Consider the following 20,827-nt stretch of genomic DNA (forward strand, 5'->3'; position numbering starts at 1 on the left):
AGACTGTCAAGGGTGGTTGCAGTAAAAGGATGACCATCCCTCTGTCTGATCAGTCGAGCTAAATATTTAAACTAAACCCAACTTTAAACAACCACAATCTGAGAATTTAATATAAGAAGCTGACCACATCTAAAGGGTTTGAGTCGAGGCGGCTGTAGCTGTTACTTAAATGTTAACATTTCCCAAACTGACAACAATGAGGAACCATAGTGACGGTGCCACCCCTGCCTGTTTGTCAGGACATATTCCTTAGTATAGGTTCTGCTGGTAGAGGCACCATCCTGTATGCTCCTTATCTCTGTGTCTCTTAATGGCCTGCATCAATTACTTTGCATGGAGACAGGATTTAAATATGACCCTGAGTAGAGAAATCACAATTCTGCCATAACCTCCTCTAAAGGTGTTAGATATAGGGTGATACAACACAAGATCTTGGGTAATGCTTGTATTACTGCTGTCAAACTGTCTGAAACAGCCGACACTTATTTTGACCTGTGCTGACATGGCTGACAGTGCTGTTGTGGCAGCAGTGATTCCTTCTTTCATCTATTATGGGAGTCCGCAGAGGTGGGAGATTTTTGGTCTGAGATAAGTTCAATAATGGGTGAAATTTATCATGACAACTTTCCAGTTTCTCCTATTGTGCATTTGCTAGGTCAAAGAGTTTGAAGTAATGCATATTGTTAAGTGTCTTTCACCTTGGGCTGTCTCTCAGCCAAAAGAGAGATAGTGATGAACTGACGAGAATCTTAGAACCAACCTGATGTGCAATAAATAAAACTCTACCTCGATTTGAAATCTGTAGCGTTTGTTTTTCAAGACTTTAATAGAAACTTGGGCAGCCTTTGGAACAAAATGCAGGACAAAATTTGACAAACAACTTAATTTAGCTATTTATACTCTATACAGATGTACATAAATTAAATGACTCTGTATGCACCCTCCTGCACCCCAAATGTGTCCACACTATATGTGTTTTATTGTGTATTAATGGGATGAATAGTGTCATGTCTGGCAAAATAAATTTCAAAAAGGACTAGAACGTTTCTTATCAGCTACAAGCTTGGCAAAGCAAGTAAGTGGTCAGGAAAAAGTAGTTCCTTGGCTACAACACAACCGCACAATGAAACTCGGCTTTATCATACATTACAGTTATGAAAGCATCATATTACGCTTAGCAGATTCAGAAGTCTAATCATTTCCACTCTGTCCTTGTCCTTCACAAATGAATAATGAGCATTAGCCTCTTTTCATTTCACAAATAAATCTACCACGGGTACATCCAAGTCATTAGAATGCATGGGGGAGACTGAAGAAGGCCAGCAAAAATATTCTAGCTTTTTGTTTGGGTCTATGCTTACTACTAATGAAAACAAAGTTTATTATTACTCTGATTAGGAGTTACAATGGGAAAACCAGGATCTGTGCCACATTTGAATACTATTTAGGATAATATTTATTTAGGGGTGAGGGGATTGTCAAAAGGATGTCTGACCAGCAAGGGAGTTCCTCCGTACCCCCTTAGAGAGAAGCTGCTGAAGCTGCAAATGGTGCATGAAAACCATAATTCTAGCTTGGTTAAAAGAGAAGCATTTATAGGTTCGTATGAATTTTTTTTTCAATGGTCTGTTCATCATTCTACAGGAGAGAGAGAGACAGAGAGAGAGAGAGAGAGAGAGAGAGAGAGAGAGAGAGATAACAACAAAGTCTAAAGTGTAGAATTTACTGATATACCTAAAAGCTAAGAAAAAATTCCAGTTGTGGGATGTCACAGACTAATGCTCATTAATGGTGGTCAGTTCAGTATCTGGCTGAACTGATGGTTTCTCTTTTAATGCTAATGATGTACTGCATCTGTATTAGTCTCAGTTACTTTTCCTCATACACTGGACTTTGTTCTTAAATTTCAATGCAATTTCCAGGTCTGACTTAAGTAAGAAAAAAAAAAAAAAAGCATATCTTCTTCATGGTGTTGCTGTTCAGTACCAGCCGCCATTCAGAGCCAATCAGCAAGTATAGCTGGATGATTACACAAATCCACAGAAGTGTGGAATTGGACAAATTGGAGTGTCCCCTCACCCGGCTCAGTGCTTCTTATAGTGTCAGGCTAAAATTGAACTTCTCCAAGGCTAATTATATAACAACTCAGAGTGGCTGCACCCAAGAGTTATGCAGAGAATTGAATGTTACAATGGACAAAGACACATAATGACAATCAATTCCAGAGCGAAGAAGTAACACGGAGTCGCTTTCAAATTCAAATCAAAGTGAGCTCTCGAGGATGCCTCGGCGGACGACATCCATATGAGCCCTTTTAACTATCTATTACAAAATTGCATTAGCGAATGAAAATCTTTCATCAAGATCTATTGTTTGTAAAATGTGACCCTACATTTTCAAATTAATGCCATATTGTCACAATTCTTTTGAAACAGAAAGCAGAGCGGTATACACCATAACTTTTAATACCGTATATGGTACGTTTCAGCAGTTTGGGAGCCTGTGATTACATAGTATTCTGTGGTTTGGGTTAAACAAAGGACTTTACGTGTAAAAATAAAAGAATCTGTGACTTGAGGAAACAAAGTACCGATTATCTGGCATGAGTGCACAGAGGTAACTGAGAAACAAGTGGAAAGGAAAATACAACCTTAGAGAATTATCATTGCCAAGTACTATGCAGCAACAAATAGCAATGTAGTGATTAAGGACAACATCAGCCATATGACAAATCTGAATAAAAAATAAGTGGATGTTGTGGAAGATGTTTGAGTTTTTTTAATCATGGTGTCTCTAATTCAATAACAGAGAGCTTTAAGATCAACAGCGAAACAACATGCATTTTGAAATATCATCCCTTTTTTTCCCTAAAATCTCTGATCTCTAAAATAAGTCAAATGCTTAGAATCAGGTAAAGTTTCATATTACTATTATACAGACCATCTAACGACACTTAGCATTATTACCCTTTATAGTATTTCCCTAGCAGCTCAGTTGCAAAGAAAAAAGTGAAAGAGAAAATTGTTAAGCAAAGCTTCCTTTGCAATAGTGTGTGTCGCCATTCTCAATCCTTTTGTGCTGTCGTACATTAAAACACATCAATGCTAGAGCAGAACCATGGAACACCTGCACATTTACAGAGAGCTTCAAATCCAGCTAATAACAATAATGGCGGTCAGTTAAAAGGTGCCCAGTTATTTGCATTATAATATCTATGAGTATAAAGGCATGTAGATACGGTTCACTCAGATCTGACTCTCACTTCTCCATTTATGTGTCAACTGTCCTGCAGTGCAACGGCCTGAGAATCTGTTTTTTCTGAATCCCTCTGTGAAAGGGTTAAATATGTGTTTGATGAGTAATTCTGATTTCAAAGAGAGAGTTTGTACATGGTCCCGTGTTCATGCAAAAAAAAACAAACACACACAAAAAAAAAACCCAACATATACTGCTGGCTTCAGAGCAATACCAATTTCATGTGCTGCAGTCAGAGAAATAGTGTTGTGTTTCTAGCCACAATAATGAGTATTAAACTTTCATGCTATTTCCAATTCAAATTTCTGGAAAAGATCGCTTGTATAACATATTTACATCATCTAAAATTTATATATTATGGTAATATGACTTTGACCTGTGGGTATTCCTCTTCAAAACTTCAGTTGTCAATTCACTTTTACCATCATCTGTGCCCTGATACATTCACCCTCTCAAAAGGAATGCAGTCATATCCAGTCATTGACTGGCATTTCTATAGAGTGATATTATATTTGCCTTCTCTGCTTGGCCAATATATTATTAAAGCACGTCTCCCAGAAGACCACTCCGGCCACAAGGTTTCTATGGTTACCACCATTGTACCAATACCTTTTATGAGTTCTGTGGACATCACCTCCTAATTACTTTCAGAGAACAAATCCTCATCTCAAATATATCCAGCTTTATTTCTAATCATTATAGGGGATGAAAAGGGTGTGAGCTGTCAAAGGTGGGCTGTAAGTATCACAAAACACAGTATGCCCTGTGGTTGTGCTCAAAAGTGAGATGAGGAGTGATGCAACTAGAAAGAAACTTCTCAGGATAACAAGTGTTGGGCTTTAAACTACCCTTCAGATAGTCAGTGTTACATGAAGGATCATAGCAATGATGCAGCACAGACAATGTGTGTCCTGGGTGACACTCTCATGAAGAGGAGGCTGAAGTCTGCTCCACTTCAGTTTATAGAGCTTCTCCCTCCTATAAAACTCAGCTGCACTTGGAAGAAAATATTTTCCTGTTCTAGTCACACCCGGCATGACCCAGAAAACCAGATGGACGGCCATGATTGATTTCACCTGCACCTGTTCCATATTCAAAGAGATTTTTACGCCTATAATTTCATACATATACAAACCACAACTTTTACTGAGAAATTTTGGGGTGTCCTGGTGATCTTCGGTATTTTTCATATTATATACATATATTATTCACATCCACAGCTAGAATATATTATTACTATTTACTCTTGTTGAGTATGCCCAGGTGTTTCAGGATGCTGTTTAGCATTTCTTTAAATTGAGACAATGTATTTGCGACCAGTTTTTAAAGATTTACATTGGAATCAATGGGCTTGTAGCTGAGAGACAAACTAACACACTGTTGGTTTTGGTCTTTTTGTTGACAGTGGAAGTAAATATAGACTGCTCCCAACCTAATTGTTTATGATGCAAACCATATCCTCTCAATGTCTTCTGTTTGACTCTGGCTGGGAACTATTGTTGCCCGTCATACCCCTCTCTTCTCCTCCCCATAATTCCTGTCTGCATATCTACTGTCACTATCCAATACAGGCAAAAAGCAAAATGAAAATAGTGTGAAATTGTCCTTATAGAACAAAAACATGAATATATGCAGTATAATAAGTATGGGAGAATAAAAGGAGGGCAAGCAAACAGTAATATTTTACAATACAGTGACTAAATTAACAATAAAAAACAAAATCCTGACAGCGTTTAATTAAAATCCAACCTAAAATCAGACAATGAGATCTTGTCAGAGCCTGGGGGCCTAAATGGATAAAAGGTAATTGACTCTCCCTCAGCTGTGTCAGGACCAAACTATACTGCTAGTAATTTCCCATGTAAGATGTTGCATCTCATATCCTTAGCAGCAGAGGTCACAACTCTCTACATTTTTATGTCAGCAAGGGAAGCTAACGGTTAACCTCCTCTGAGTATGAGTATCAAGTTTGCTGCCAACACAGGGCTACAAAGTTCTCCTGAAATCTGCTGACTGTGCTGAACTCTGTAATGACTATTTGGTAGGGCTTCCGAGTGTGAGGGTTGAATGCTGGCCATTGGAAGTAGTCTCTGACTGGGTCTCAACTGTGCACAGAAATTGCCTCATGGACCCACAGTCCGCACTGCCGTATTACTTGTGTCACCACACATACACAGAGCTGCCAATCTCACCATCAGAGCACATTTTCAATTAAGATTTTTATGACAGTGCAGCAGTTGTTCCTTGTGGTGCCTTCTTTTTTTCCTTTTTTCTTTTTTTATATACGTTTATTGAGAGTGAAGTCTAGTATGCACATCTCATTAGTGAATGTACAAATATAAGAATTATTGGTGTTCCTTGTGGTGTTAAACCATGAGTTTGTTTAGTCATCAATTCCTCCAGAATGTGAGAAAATCTACAATCAGCATCTTTTAATTAACAGACTCCAAATTGGTCTGAACTGCTGACATTTGCAGGTGTTCACACGTTTATTTACTGCAGGACTCATAAGTTAGCCACATAAAGTTTGGTTTCGGAGCTGAGATCAAGCTGAGATCCAGTGTGACGATGGAGTGATATATCCTGTCCCTCCTCTACCAGGTGTTGATGTACGCTGCAGCTGTCTCTGCAGCTGGGCCTTGGTGGTTGAAATAAAGGAAGACAACACTCTCTCTGCGTCCTCCAATGTTCTTATCAAACAGAAAATAAATCACAAACCATCGTAGTTATTTAGACTGTCCAAATGCATTTACAACACATAAAACACCTACTCAACACGGAGGGGGGGGGGGGGGGGGGGGGGGGGTGGCGGCATGACTGTTAACTGCAAGTATAGCATGTAGATTCAGAGACGATGTGGTTTCATAAATATAAGGAAGTGGTAGCTGGATTGTTCTTCTGAATTTCTGATTTATTTGAGGATGTGTTTTCTGTCAGGATTCAAGGCCGATGCTGATACACAGATACCAGACGCCCTCTCAGCTTCTACTATTTGCTGCATGTGTACAACCGAAAAAGCAGCTAATGCATTGGTGTGACAGCCGCATCATGTTACAACGAGACATGCTGACATTTTCAGCATAGTATATCTCAAAATATGTATATTTGTAACCATATACCACCGCATTACCATATTGGCACATCCCTTTCTCTGACATTACAGCAGTAAATACTGTCCATAAATACCTGCCACTACTAAGTTAGTGATGTGTCATGCATCACAAATGACAATCATTGTCACTTCAGATGAAGTACTTAAGCAGTAATGAGCTACAATCAGGATTTGATGCAATCAGTCAGCATTTTGAAGCATCATTTACTTTGATTTTTTTTTTTTTTTCCAAATGATGGCTATTTTTTTCTATTGCATAAGATAATGAACGCAGTAGAACTTTTCATGTTAATAAATTTTGTTTTTGACATATAGAACTTTTTCTTAAGGGGCGTCGTGTGGCGCAGTGGTCTAAGCAGGCGCCCCATGTGTAGAGGCTACAGTCCTCGCTGCAGTTGGCCCCGGTTCGAGTCCCGCATCGGACGGCCTTTACAGCATGTCATTCCCCCTCTCTCTGCCTCCTCATTTCCTGTCTCTCTCCACTATCCTGTCCAATAAAGGCGCAAAAGCCCAAAAACATATCTTTAAAAAAAAAAAAAGAACTTTTTCTTAAATCCAACAGCATTGCTCCATAAGTAATGTGTGTTATGTGTTTGTCCATCAGAGAACATCTAAAATAAGTAAAAGTCTAAAGTCAGTCAAGGAGCAAATCTGCCTGTTTATGTGTCATTTTATAAACTGAATGTCAGCCAGTGAAATATTTTTCTTTTATCAGTTTTGTAACAATTTGACTTAATATTTTTATGTTAGGTTGTTGTCTTAAAAAAAAAAAAACAATAATAGTAATTAAAAACACATGAAGTCACGGAAAATTACTTTTCAAAAGTTGTCCTTATTTACATTTTCCCTCCCAGTGGAGTGGTTGGTGGGGCTTGTGTGTGTGAAAGGAGGTGGGGAAGTGCGAACAAAAGTAATGAGAAATATTTGAAATTATTATTACGATGTGAGGGCTGCCCCCTTAGGGAATGATAAATAGTCTTTGTAGATGGATTCGACCTGCTACCTGGATTTTTAAGGAGCCCAGCCCATCTGCATGCGCAAGTGGACACTTATAACTGGCATATAATTATCGACCAAGGATATAGCAACCTTGCCTGGGAGTGTGTATGCTTGTATGATGCGAGACTTGTGAAAGTCAAACAGTTACTTATGAGTTGAAGGTGCATGCCAGCTGACATGAAAAATCTGGTTTGTTGGCCTCAGGGCAGCGAAGAATGTTGATGGGGGAAGCTGGAGGCTCGTGATTACTCCCTGAAGCATGCAGCGCTCTGCATGACGAGCTGCCTCCACATGACTCGGACATCCACAGTGACCTCTAGACAATGGTCATACGTTAGGACAGCCTTCGTGAAGCCGAGAGACGGAAATGTGCTGGTGAGAGAGGGAGGAGGGAGAAGTGTTATAACAAGTAGATCAGTCAGAAATGTGGACAGCTCTGTGCTCGATCCACCTCCATGCATCCAATCAATTACTGTAATTCATTCCAGCTGTACCCCAGAGAGTAAACATTGAGCAAGGAGTATAGCAGCTAATGATGGCACCTCTAGGAATATGAATATTTTTCCGCTGCTCAATACTTGTCTAAATCTTCATCATTATTTTGTTGGTCTGGGCATTAGCACATGACCTGAGAAAAATTTAAGTTTCTTCAGAAAAAAAAAGTAGGCTTGTAAGCTCAGTTTCAGTTTTCAGTTCAGTTTTTTTGCAAAATAAATCTCCAATCTGTTGAAATGTCAAATATTATCTGCATGCACTGTGTATTATTTTCCTCTCTTATCATGCATTTCTATTTTTTCAAACTAGCTCAGATTTCCTGCACAATCTAATAACAAACGTATCATTAAATTAAATGTCTCTTGGTTCACAAACGCCAAGAGATATATTTAAAAGTATCAGAAACACCCTCAAGACTCTTTGGTTTGTGTCTGTGTGGGTGTTTCATCATTGTAAGAACTTTTGTCTTCGGTATTGTCCAGCATGATGGCTTACTTGTGCTCACAGAGGAAATAACTCAAACGAAAAGGTGCAGGGATACAGGTAGGAAATTGGGTCTCAGGAGAGTATTTTAGATGTATTGTGGAAGGACCGGGAGTCATGAGATAAGTCAATTTCAATACAAAGTTTCTGACAAGGTAATGGATGGAAGTGAAGTTGCCGGCAGTTGGTAAGCCCATGAAGAAATCACCGGCTGCTTAAAATGGACAGAACAGCCTCACTGACTAAGCTTTACTTTTCCATAGGAGTCTATACGTGATTACATCTGTTTCACCAGGTATTCATTAAGTGTTTTTCTTCCTTTAATGGTCTGCTCTGTGCAAACAAATAATCCAACTACCAGCTGTTGAGTTTTGACGAGATAACAGTAAGAAAACAGAAAATGGGTTGTCCTTTAATTGGCGTCAGTTGTGATGTTTAGACTCCTTGGACATACCAAAATGTTACTATGTTTGCCTTAGAGAGTGAAAAAAATGTCTGAAAAAACTGTAAAAAAAAAAAAAAAGAGCTCCAATAAATAAAGCCAGTGTCGTGCTAATCATGGTTTAATTACATCACAAAGTAATTACACAGCAATTATAGCTCCTATTATTTCTGAATGAGCACATTTAAAAGAGAGAATACATATGAGTTGATTAAAATTATACATTAGGTGAGGAAATGTTATAAAGTAAATCGCTTTGTCCCTTTGCATGAAATATAGTTTAATCAGTTTAGTTCCATTTGATTAAATTCACAGATAAATTAGTAACGTGTTCCTTCTCCCATGTTCCCACTCTGTCTTTGTTCCCCTGTTGCACCGCTGTAAGAAATGAACTGTTTTTACAGGAGCTGTACTTCCTGTTATTACAGCACAAGCAGCACTTCAAGGTTTTTCAGATGCCTATGCACTATACATTATCATTCTGTGCATACAAACATAAACATCTTGGCCTGATATTGGCCTCTCAGTGAGCTCTGTGATGTTTATGGTTCTTATACAATCTGCTACAGCAACGGGGAGCCATCAGCTGGCTATCACGGAAGTCATGGCAACAACTACAATGAGGGAAAGCCGGAAGAAACAAATTAACAAAGCGCCACATACAGCATGAGAGACCTCGTTCAAAAACACAACGAACATCGGCATTAGTGTCGTCTTTTTTTCAGAATCTGCTTCATGGATGCAGAGTGCCGCAGCCTCAGGCCAGATCCTTCATTAAAAAGAGTGATGAGTGTCAGTTGGGAACTTGACCAGTTGAGGGGGAGGAGGAGGAGGGCAAGACTAACAATACACTTCCTGCCTCAAGGCAAAACGCTGTGGATTGGAGCTTAAACATATTCAACAAGATTTTACAGCAGAATTTTTGATTTGCTTATTACCAGAACCCTTTCTATGGTTATCTATGAAGAATACATGCTTATTTTAAACACAGTATTTAGCATTTATACACAGAATGTCTGCAAATATGTAAATAACAAATGTTTTCTTTATTGAATTAGCTGATTATTTCCTCAATTACTCATTTTGTGTAAAAACATCAGTTAGGGATAGAGTGATGTCTCTTAATTGCTTGTTTTGTTGGACTAACAGTCCAAAAGCCAAAGATGTTCAGGTTACAATCATATAAAACCGACAAAGCAGTAATTCCTCATATTAAAGAAGCTGGAACCAGTGACTGTTATGACTGGCATTTTGGCTTGAAAAATTAAATTGACTCAAACAAGTAGTAATCAAACTAGTTGCAAATGTTTTGTTAAAGGAGCTATTTGTAAGGTTTGCTATTGCTACATAGCCAGTGTTAGCATTAACAGCTACCAGTCTTACAAAGAGCATTGTCTATCATTGCATTTACAATACAAAAGGCTATACTACTTCTTCAGGGCAGACTCTTGGTGATTATAGGAATGAAGTTTGATGATGAACTCTCAACGTTTCTTCTAGACTGGTAAGTAAACAGCTGTTAATGCTAACGTTAGCTGTGTAGCAATAGCAAAACTTACAACTCATTTAATGGACAACTAATTTTAGCTCTACGAACTATAATTTAATCGTCAGCAGATATACTGATATTTTTAAGTATTTGTTAATGTATTAATAGATTTGTAAGAACTATAATTCTGCCTGTGAAACATCCATACTTGGTGTACGCACATAATATAACATCCAAAGCTCGGAAGAAATCTAGTTAAGTCGACTTTGTGTTAAGAATGTTTTTGTCCAACTAGTTTTTGTGAGGCCGAGAATGTCTGATTTTTAAAGCTTCATTACCTTTGAACACATTTATAAACTGTTTCGTGAATGGTCTGTACATGTGTGAAGGCTGAATAAATGTTTTAACACACTGCAAGGATTTTTTCATACATCTGATCGTTAAATGTACAGTTGAGCCTCTTCAAATGTTAATGCTCTGTTACTTTTTATCTCATGAAGTTAAAAAAAGGAAAATATGAAACAGTAATTGGCTTGTGCAAACGTTTGGGCACGCTACACAACACTCAGAACTTCACTCATTAGGACTTGTAAGGCAGGTCGTTGTGAATTGTCAGCTCGTGACATTTCCAGAGCTGATAAATTCTCTGACTCTTCGAACCTTGTGGTAACACTCAACAACTATGGGTTCCTCTGAGCAACTGCCCGAGATCTGAAAAGGAAGCTAATTGATACCTACAAAGAAGAGGAGGCAATGAAAAGATATCAAAGTGCTTCCAGATTGAAATTTCCACTGTCAGAAATGTCATTAAGAGATGGCCATTAAGGAGAACCGTGGAAGTAAAAACAAGATCTGGAAGACCAAGAAAACTTTCAGATCAAACTACACGTCTGATAAAAAAATAGACTGCAGTGGAGCTGCAAGGCGGTTTAGCTGACACAGGAGTGGCAGTGCACTGCTCCACTGTGCAGAAACAGGACCTACATGGAAGAGGCATCAGAGGGAAAACTTACCTGCAACCTCATCACAGTCAGTTTTTCAAGTCTGTAAAGCAACATCTGGATAAGCCAGAATCGTTTGGGCAACTGAACTCTCTAAAATCAGCAAAGGTTTGTTTGGAGAAAAAAAAAAACAGCATTAGATGAAAAGAGCACCTTACCAATTGATAATCATGGGGGTGGAACTATTACCTTGGGGTTGTGTGCACAGATAGAGGCAAGAATGGATTCCACTAAATATCAGCAACAGGATGATGCAAAACAGACTTCAAAAATCCACCAAAAACTACCTGAAAAAAAAACAACTTAAGCTCTCACAATCCCCCTGATCTGTATGTCAATTGAAATTCTGCTAAGAAATGCGTAAATAGTTATCAAATGTGGAGCATTGGGTTATTTGATGCTAGAAATTTGATACAATGAGACGAATATGCACAATGATGTTGGAGCCTACCTACTATTTTAGACCAGCTTTAAGTGTCTATGCAGCAGACAATGATCATTTCTAACTCCATGTTTCTATGATAAGGATATTTTTGATGATAGAAACCATCTTTTCTAGCTTGTGCTTACCTCTGGGTGTTGCATCAGTTAAAATGTTGGAGAAACCCTGAATTTCTTGGTGGCTGTTTCATCACTAAAGTCTTCCATTACTGCACTGCTGCCATTACAGACACTTCTGAACTTTATTACCCTCTTGTAATAGCTCTAGGAAGGTCATTTTTATCAAATATGCATAACCAGTATGCATTAAAAGTTCAGGTAACACTTGGATAGTCTTATACTGTCATTTGGTGACAAAAATCCATTGTTAAGACTTTGTAACTCTCTTAAGTTCTAGAGGCCGAATTACTTATGTTTGTTAGGGTTTTAGGTGAGTACTACTAAAACAAAGAAAAACACAGTGGATGACTACAAGAATCAGTCTTCTTTTACTCCCTTTACATGTGTCAACCCTAGCGTTCCTTAACCTTCAGTAGTAACTGAACATAAATACAGAAGAGAAGAAGAGCCGTAATTTCATTTTAAACTGTATGCCTAATTTAAATTGATGAGGTGAGTTATCACTCTTCTGCAAATTAAAATATAGTTGTGTGCAGTTCCTGGCTTCCTGTGATGAAAAGAAGAGAAAAATGACTGCATTAAAATTATTTAGAGCCCCTCTTTGAATTAGGGTTCTCAGAAAGTAAAGGTCCATTTGAAGAGTCCATGGCCTCCAAAATACCTTGTCTTTAGAAGCAAATCATGATTATTAATATGCAATGAATAGGTCATTTTTATCCCACTCTTCGTACGCACAAAGATAAATGAAGGTTTGCTGTCTATTTATCTTGAGTTGCTTCCAATTCATTTAGTAAGGTTTTATAAACGCTGCGGTCCACATCGAACTAATTCACATAACAACTTTGAAAAAAAATGTTTGAGTGTGACTCTACATTGACAGCTTTACAACTGCTATTACCTGTATACCGATGGCCAGACCTCTTTATCGGTTACAGTAAACAGATTATCAAACATCTTCATTTACATTAACTGATAATTCAAATAAAATATGACCGAATAAAAACATAGATTTACACTGTCAGGCCACACTGAGAGTCTACTGGCAGAGTTGAAGAGAGGGTGTGCCAATGAAATACCACCTGTAGTACTGGCATCTACGCAGCTGCGTGGAAGCAGCTTGAGGTGTAAGCTTTTTGCTGGACAAACCAGAGTTTCTGTTGAAGCTTTCAATCAATCAACGCAGGGAATCTTTCAACAGATGCTCTCACAAACCGTCACTGGGAAACCATAGTGTGCTGCCAAAAGCAGTGCCACGTTCGTACAGCAGAAAATCAGTACAAAAGTGCAGTTTTCGCCTTAATGAGCCCAAACCATAAAAAAGTAAAGTAATGTTAACACAACACAAAGATTTTAAAGCTCATTCCACACGGTATAATATAATATAAACATTAGGTTGCTATGAGTTGCTGGGTTGATCATCTTGGCTTTCACCCAAATAAGAACAACCATGATCAAAACTGCTGCATCAAAACTGGGCAAACTCTAATTTGAAACACTGACAAGTGGTGGTCAGTGGCAAAATATAACCAAGTATATTTAATCAAGTACTAATTTAAGGTACTCCATTGTATGTTTACCCCACTATAATTCAGAGGTAAATATGGTACTTTTTATACGTTTGATAGCTTTAGTTACAAACTACTTAACAGATTACTTTAAATAAGATATGAAACATATAATGATCTTAAAGAATAAGATGCATTGTTATAGATTGATCACCTGAAACTAAGAATTGCAACAGAGCCCGCCATGTTGCAGCACCTTGTTTCTACATTAGCCCAGAAGGGAAAAACCAAACGCACTCTAGAAAGGGCCTCTACATTACCTGAGCGCCACTAGGTTCTCACTTGAATAAGGATTGGTGAGGGGTATTCAGAAGGTTGTAATCTGCAACCTCGTTTAAGGTCTACCAAACACGTTGAATGCATCTCTTCCCTCATTTAACATTTACAGAAACAATTTTGGAAGAATCTAAAACCTGCATTATTTACATCCTTCATCATTACATATTTGCTTGTCTTCTTCTTCCTACTGTCCACGCTGATGACAGTGCTGCTGCTGTATTTACATGTTGAGGTGGCACCTGGGGGGCAGGGGAGAGGGGTGAATGTAACGTCGCTTTGCAGTTTGGTGGCGAACTGTCTCTGGGTACATCTGAGATTTTGTTTTCACAGATTTTGTGGGGGGGGGGTCAAGTGGACAGAACTGTTGAACCTCTTTCTTTCTTCCAAAATTGTGTATAATAGCCTACCAATCTTTGCTTTCTCTCTCTGTGCTGTTTTACTTCACCACCAGCAGAGGTGGTGGATAGATCAGGTCAAATAAGGTATTCTCTAAGGATAGTTGCTTGTTCCCCTCATGTGTTTACCCTTTTGTAAACTTTTTTGTCTGCAGAAGCAGAAAACACAGCTTCGTCAACAGAGCAAACACAGTTAATAAATCACTGTTCTGCCATGTCTCACTTACATCACTCTACCTCAAAAGACCAGGTTCAACATTCAATCCATTTATGGCTTATTTCTTACTGATTCTTCATTTGAATTGAACAGCCAATTTTAAAAGAAATTTAAGATACGGAAGAATTAAATTAATAAAAGGCTTTAGTCAACTGCTGTAATTACATGCTGTAATTCAGCCAATGTTCCCCTTAATATGTACTTACCGCTCAAGACAGAGAAGCCTTTCTGGAGATGGCGGGGGTTAGTTCTCGTAATAGTCCAGTTTTCAATACGAGCATTGCAGTTCCCTACAGCGAATCAGCAATAGTTGCTTAGGAACCACTTCCCTCTTCCCATGGAGCCCCTTCGCGGGAGCTCTCTGCACAGCCGCAATTTATTCTGCTCTCCTAAACCCTGGAGGGTTTAATGTTCTGTGTGCTGTTCACCTCATACTATTTTAACTTTTGTTTCTAGGAGATTATGAGCATCATTTAGCTAGTTGTTGTTTACTTTCATCACTGGAGATCCAGATGGGTCCTCTGTAGGGGATTAAGATTACAGGTAGCAATAGCTGCGAGTTATAATCCAATTAATGCATGTTGTAAGATGATGTGCGTGCACTCTCTGCATGTACCATCTCATGATGGAGCCTTTTGTTCAAAATGAATGATGACAGATTGGCATCATATTGCTCACATTCACTACATTGTCTGTGTTATCATGTTAGAACTCAGATAAATCACAGTTATGTCCAGTTGTGTCTGCATTGCCTGAATGCAAGACGTTAGATCACAGTTTGGCAGATGCTGCACGTGCTTGTCGTCACAGTCCACCAGGTGTAATGGTGATATCACAACAGAAGACGTTTTCACAGACCATTTCATCTTTGTTCACTTCAGTAGCTCAGTGCTCACTTTGACACATTGTGCCAGCTGTGTCAGACTGGTTTATGCTTCAAAAAGATCGTTCTGATCAAATCTCACACGTTAGAATTTAAGTGGATAAAAGCTACCACATGTCCAATGACTGCATGTGGCTTTTTAAAGTTAGTAAAATTCAGGAACCTGAATTGTTTATCATTCGATTCAAAAGCAAGATTCATTTTGATTCTAATTCGATACTTAATACATTTAGTTTTTGCTAAAATTGTACAGCCATCAAGTAATGACGCAAACATGTGACTCCCTATTGTTCCTCAATGTGTCACATAAAGAAATATGAGAATTGTGTATTAAACGTTATTAATCATGAACTGGGATATTATTTAACGCTAAAGAAATTGCTGAACGCTCCACTAAGTTTCTGTAGCTAGTCGCTAACTTTGCCTGAAGAGTCAGGTTATAATTATCTGTGGGGTTTTCACCATGAGAGACCCAGCATATCATATTGCACATAGTCATTTAATCCATTGTTATTATAAGATATTAATTATAAGTGCTTTAAGCAGATGCAGTGCTGTTAATATGGGGGAAATCCATTAAATTGTAATAGATGGTAATTGCTGTTGCTGTGCAGTGATCTCCTAAACTGTTTGGTCAAAGTACAAAACTAACGCAGTATTAGAAATGGACCAGATGTCAGGGTTACTGTGCTACATTTCATAAAAAAAACATTCAACAACTTTTGAAAAGAGTCATGAATAGTTCAGTTGATATAATTTCATATTGATTGTTGCTGAAGGGATTAATTTTGTTTCTTTATTTTACCAGATGGATGTAGTTGAATCAGCATAATTCATAATTAATGGATCCGTGCAATGAATGAATCATTACATCCCTATTGATAGTGATTAATTTTATTAATATTTAATGACTGATGAGAAAATGGTCTCGCAGCAATGAGTTGGAAAAGATCTGAAAACAAGTTATAGTTTAAAGGTTTCATCTTGTAAAACACAAGCCCATTAAACAAACAGGGTCACATTTAGAACTAGTTAGATTGATTACTCCTTTCTTTCCAATAACACATCAGGTGCAAACAATTAACTACTGATTTATTAATGGATGTATAATCAATATTTTTAGATTTAATGAGTTCAGGTAGTATTGTATTACATGGAACCAGATTCAGTAATTTTTTTTTTATCACCTAGGTGTTTGTAATTAGGCTGCCGTTTCTCACTAGTTTATCAAGCTGTTGTAAATTAGCGTGTTTGTTTCTACAGTGATTCATTTGATTTGTCATTTTGACTAAAGGAAATTGTAGAAATGAAAGATTAACTTTAATACTGTTTGTGACTTTGTAGCTCTTCCATTTAATTTTTGACTATTTACCAAAAGCTCTGTTGTTTGTGTTTGCTGAATACAACTGACAAAAATGCAAAAACAACATCAGTCAAAGGTTGTTTGTCATGTCAGTTTCAGCACGCAAAATATTCTCAATCTTCTCTTTTATATCAACAAATATCCACTGCATTTTATTTAGCATTCATTGTCAGTGACAGAAGATGAAATATTATGGTAACTAATTCAATGTTAATCTATTACAGGTATCCATAATCTCTAATAAATCATCAGGTAATTGATCATGATGCTACAACTGTCAGCAACACAAACTAGACAGATAAGGATGTACTAGACTGTATGCGCACGACCAGTCTACCGTGACAAGCAAAGTTTCCCGTACTGAGCAGAATTGTGCCCATAATAACTCCACAGAATAATAAGAGCATAATAAGTGAAGCATATCTTCTGACCTATATAGAGAATTTCCTTTCCCTCTGCACCAAACAAAGCTTCTGGGGCCTTGTGGCTAATCACTGCCCTTTACCTGTTCTCATTCATCTAGAGGAGTCAATTGGTCTGCTTCTGCAGGGTGCAGAGGTAATTACGATTTGGCTATGACTTGCGTGTGGCTCTATTGTCTGACTCTTTGGCACACACGCTGGGATATTGGGGACTTGAAGCTCAAAGCTCATTCAGGAGAGTTCCACTTTGACTACACTACTCAATGTTCCTCCAGAGAGCTCTGCTACTAACTAAACAAAGCTCAGCCAAGATGAGTCAAGATCATCATGGTGAAAAATACCTGCACCTATTTTTACCTTTCACTCAGACTGCTTTATTTGTTGAAATACCATTTTCAATGCATCCTAAGAAGCAGAGTATTTTCTCTTTCACTGCTTCTGTTCCATTTATGGGTGATTGAAAAAGTTGCAAAGCAAGAAGAACAATTTCACAATATTGCTGTCTAGATAATTTTCACAGATCTGCCTCTCTTCAAACTCAGAATTGTATTAATATTTAATCGCATTATAAATTGGATGAGGAATACAATTATGTAAGTAAATACACCTGTCCCATCAAGCAAGAAATTGAGAAAATCCCCCAGCAAGTAGCTTTACTTTCAAGGTAAGATTTGGGAAATGAATGAATAAACTTGGGGAAGATTTGCAGCGCCATAATCCACATTCCTATTCATCTGGTTCCTCAGTATGTCAAACGAACTCCTTAGAGATGGTGCATAGTTATCCCTCTGAGTCCTGTTAGAGGTTATAGTCCTCTCCTTTAACATCAGGTATGGATAGGTGGAACAATGATATGCACAATAAAATGCACAGAGATGAACATCTGAATTTATAGATATATATAAAATGTTTAAAATTTCAAATTTCAAAGTTTAGGAGAAAGTAATCCTTAAGAATTGAAACACATTGCACCTCTTCCTTAAAATAAATTGAGAGGGTGTTATGAATTGCACCTCAAAGTGACTATAATTTATATTATTATATTAAAAAAGGATCACATGGTGCTCGTAGTGACAAAATTATAATCCAACTGGGCTTGTAAATGAATTGTTTTGGTTTACCCTCACCACTCTCACTCTCAAAATAGATGCTAGTAATGTTGTTTTTTACACTTAGTATCTGGTTATTTATTCCACATGACTAATTAATGGACTGTTTACGAGGAAAAATACTCAGACAGTCCTCAGTCAGATGAAGGCAAAAACAACAACAACAAAAAATCACATGACATGTGAAGCGAATCAAGCGTGGTGCCCGGAGTAGATTTGTGTGACGTATTTTAATTCTGATGGACTCAAACTTAATAATTAACAATAAATACTGAAAGCTGAAGCTACATACTGTATATTCTGACAAGCATTAAGAGCATTTTGTTTGAGAGTGTTGCTATTTTGCTGGGTCTCACTGAGTGTTTTGCACTTAGGAATTTGAAGTAGTATATCAGCAGGATGTGTCAGGCGTTCGCTACAGTCTGCTGAAGAGCCAAGTGACTCCTGGGAAACGGAGCTGTGTAAACTTCCTGTACTGAGGTACACTTCCTTCCTACCATCACTGAAGCATGAGGAGGATACTGAAAAGATGACGGATGGAAGCTCTCAGATCTTTCATCTAGACCTAGTCAAGATCTGTGACTGCCTCCTCATGATGAGCCCATTCCTGCCCAGCTCGACTCCCCCCCCTGTAATGAAAGACTGTGGTGGTGTAGCTGCATCGAGGCAGCAGGCGGATAATCAAATCACACAGGATTATGTGTCACATTTGACCTGTATGGGCCCAGTTTCTGGACTCAAAAATGGGATTCAATCAGTTTTTTTTTGTCTGTCTGCCTGTGTGTTTGTGTGTGTGTGTGTGTGTGTGTGTGTGTGTGTGTGTGTGTGTGTGTGTGTGTGTGTGTGTGTGTGTGTGTGTGACAGAAGGAGTGAGAGAGACAAATAAATTCTCAGTCCTGCTCAATTTTGCCATTTTATTTTTTCTGTATTTCTATCTCTCTTCCACATATTCTTTCTGCATCTTTTTCTCTTTCTTTAGCTGTGACACTCTCCCTTCATGTGGGAAGGGACTGTTAATGAATGTGGATGTGCATGTGGGAAATGAGTGGGTTTGCACTACTGCTTTCTCTTTGAGTGACAGAAGCTCGACAAGGCTTTAGAGGCAAGCTTAAGAGTTAAAAAAAAAAAAAAAAAAAGCAAACAAGGAACAGCTTTTTTCCAGATGGTCACTGCAAAATAGAGCAATATATACTCGGCAAGTTTGGGGAGGCAGCGCCTGCCTAAAGTATTACAAGTCATTTTGAGCAGAACTGTTGTCTGATGGAAAACTGTTCTATTTATATAAAAAAACAAAACTCACAGGATCCAACTTGGTCTGTTGGATTTGTAATGGGCCCTGCTGTTGGTCACAGCGCTCAGTCTGTGTTTGCGAAAGTGACAACTACAAAAGAGGAAAATTCCTATCAAAGCTATCGGGCCTGAAGCATGAAGAGGATAGAGTAAATGTTTATTTTGCGATTCTTCCTGGTTTGCTATGGCTGCTCCCATCAACCTCTGCTCTAATCTGTGAGTATCTGGTATGCACTCCAAAGTAAATTGCTGTTTATTCTATTCTGTGGGTGTCAAAGCCCCCGCCTGGTGCTGAATGCTATCGGGGGAATGAGGGTCCCAGGATGCTCAACTCTGCTGCTGACACAACACTTTTCTTGAAAGACCTGTCGCCTGATTTACCCAAGCAAAATGTGACAGTAATTGTGAAGATTTATATCAATGGGAAAGAGCTGACGAGGTCCCACAGCTATCAGATCTGACAGACTTAATATGTGCTCAAATGTTGCCTGCCACACTAAAGGCTTGCAGGTTGACCAATTTTACCCGGAATGTTCCACCTCGGGTGGTATTGACCGAGCCGTCGTTTTTCACTACTGTTAATCGAGTGTGAAGTGGAACTTGTGGGTTGTGAAATTGTGCTTTTAATAAACTGGAATCAGTTCAAAACATTTTATCTCACTATTTAGCTTTTGCTTTGTATGCCATCTGACATGATATGGGAAAAAAAGACTGACAGGTGGTTTAAATAAATACACTAAACATAGGCGTGCTTTGAAACTGTATCCTTCACTCCCTGTCATAAGATATGTCAAGATAAAATTAAACATGCATTATGTGTTTTTCATGTCTTAATGCAGGTGAACAGGTGGCATGTTATAACAAAGATGCCATCAGCTATGCAGTGCAGAGTGTTAACAAAGCGTGGTCGGTAATGATGGCCATATGATGATAAACACACAATGTGTGACACAAAACACTGAGTACATGGAGTTCTCTGGATAACTCTGTACTGTGGATTACACAGTGGATAGAGTCTGTATAGCAGATAATGATGAGACCGAGATACTGTGTTAATGAAACATTATATAATGATTGGTCCCCTGATATGTGTCGTTCAACAGACTGACCACTTTCTTAATGAGGTCACTCTCAATCAGCTGATAAGCGGCACAAAATTATTAGCTGCTCATTAATTTTTTATGACTTAAATATCAGGTACTATTTTTGAGAAGGTTAAATTGGTCCTTCTTTCAACCATTCCTTTAACCTCTATTTAAAGAGTACAGAGTGGTCCACTGAGAGCAGTTTACCCTCTTTTGCCTTGGGCACCCATAAACACGACAATAAAACCAAAAGCAAAAATACAGCATTCAGATAAACATTAATCCTCGCAAATCGGCAAATGGGAGATAAGGATAAAATGGTGAAAGGGTATAAAAGGGCATCAACCCAGCATTAAGTAAAAATCTGAACACAGTAATATGG

The 20,827-nt window shown here is 38.3% G+C and overlaps 1 long non-coding RNA gene across 5 annotated transcripts in view; it reads right to left on the reverse strand.

The window, feature by feature from the left end:
* The window catches only part of LOC130173537 (uncharacterized), a 143,053-nt gene that overhangs the window by 84,594 nt on the left and 37,632 nt on the right, over positions 1-20,827 (reverse strand). For 4 of the 5 annotated variants that reach the window (XR_008828440.1, XR_008828442.1, XR_008828443.1 and 1 more), the window contains exon 4: positions 7,515-7,738. The exons of the other annotated variant lie outside the window; for it this stretch is intronic. This is a non-coding gene — a long non-coding RNA (uncharacterized LOC130173537). The remainder of the gene's footprint in view (positions 1-7,514; positions 7,739-20,827) is intronic. 5 annotated transcript variants of the gene reach the window in all.

The sequence above is a fragment of the Seriola aureovittata genome, chromosome 8 (genome assembly GCF_021018895.1).
Source record: "Seriola aureovittata isolate HTS-2021-v1 ecotype China chromosome 8, ASM2101889v1, whole genome shotgun sequence".
In the NCBI taxonomy this organism is placed as follows: Eukaryota; Metazoa; Chordata; class Actinopteri; order Carangiformes; family Carangidae; genus Seriola; species Seriola aureovittata.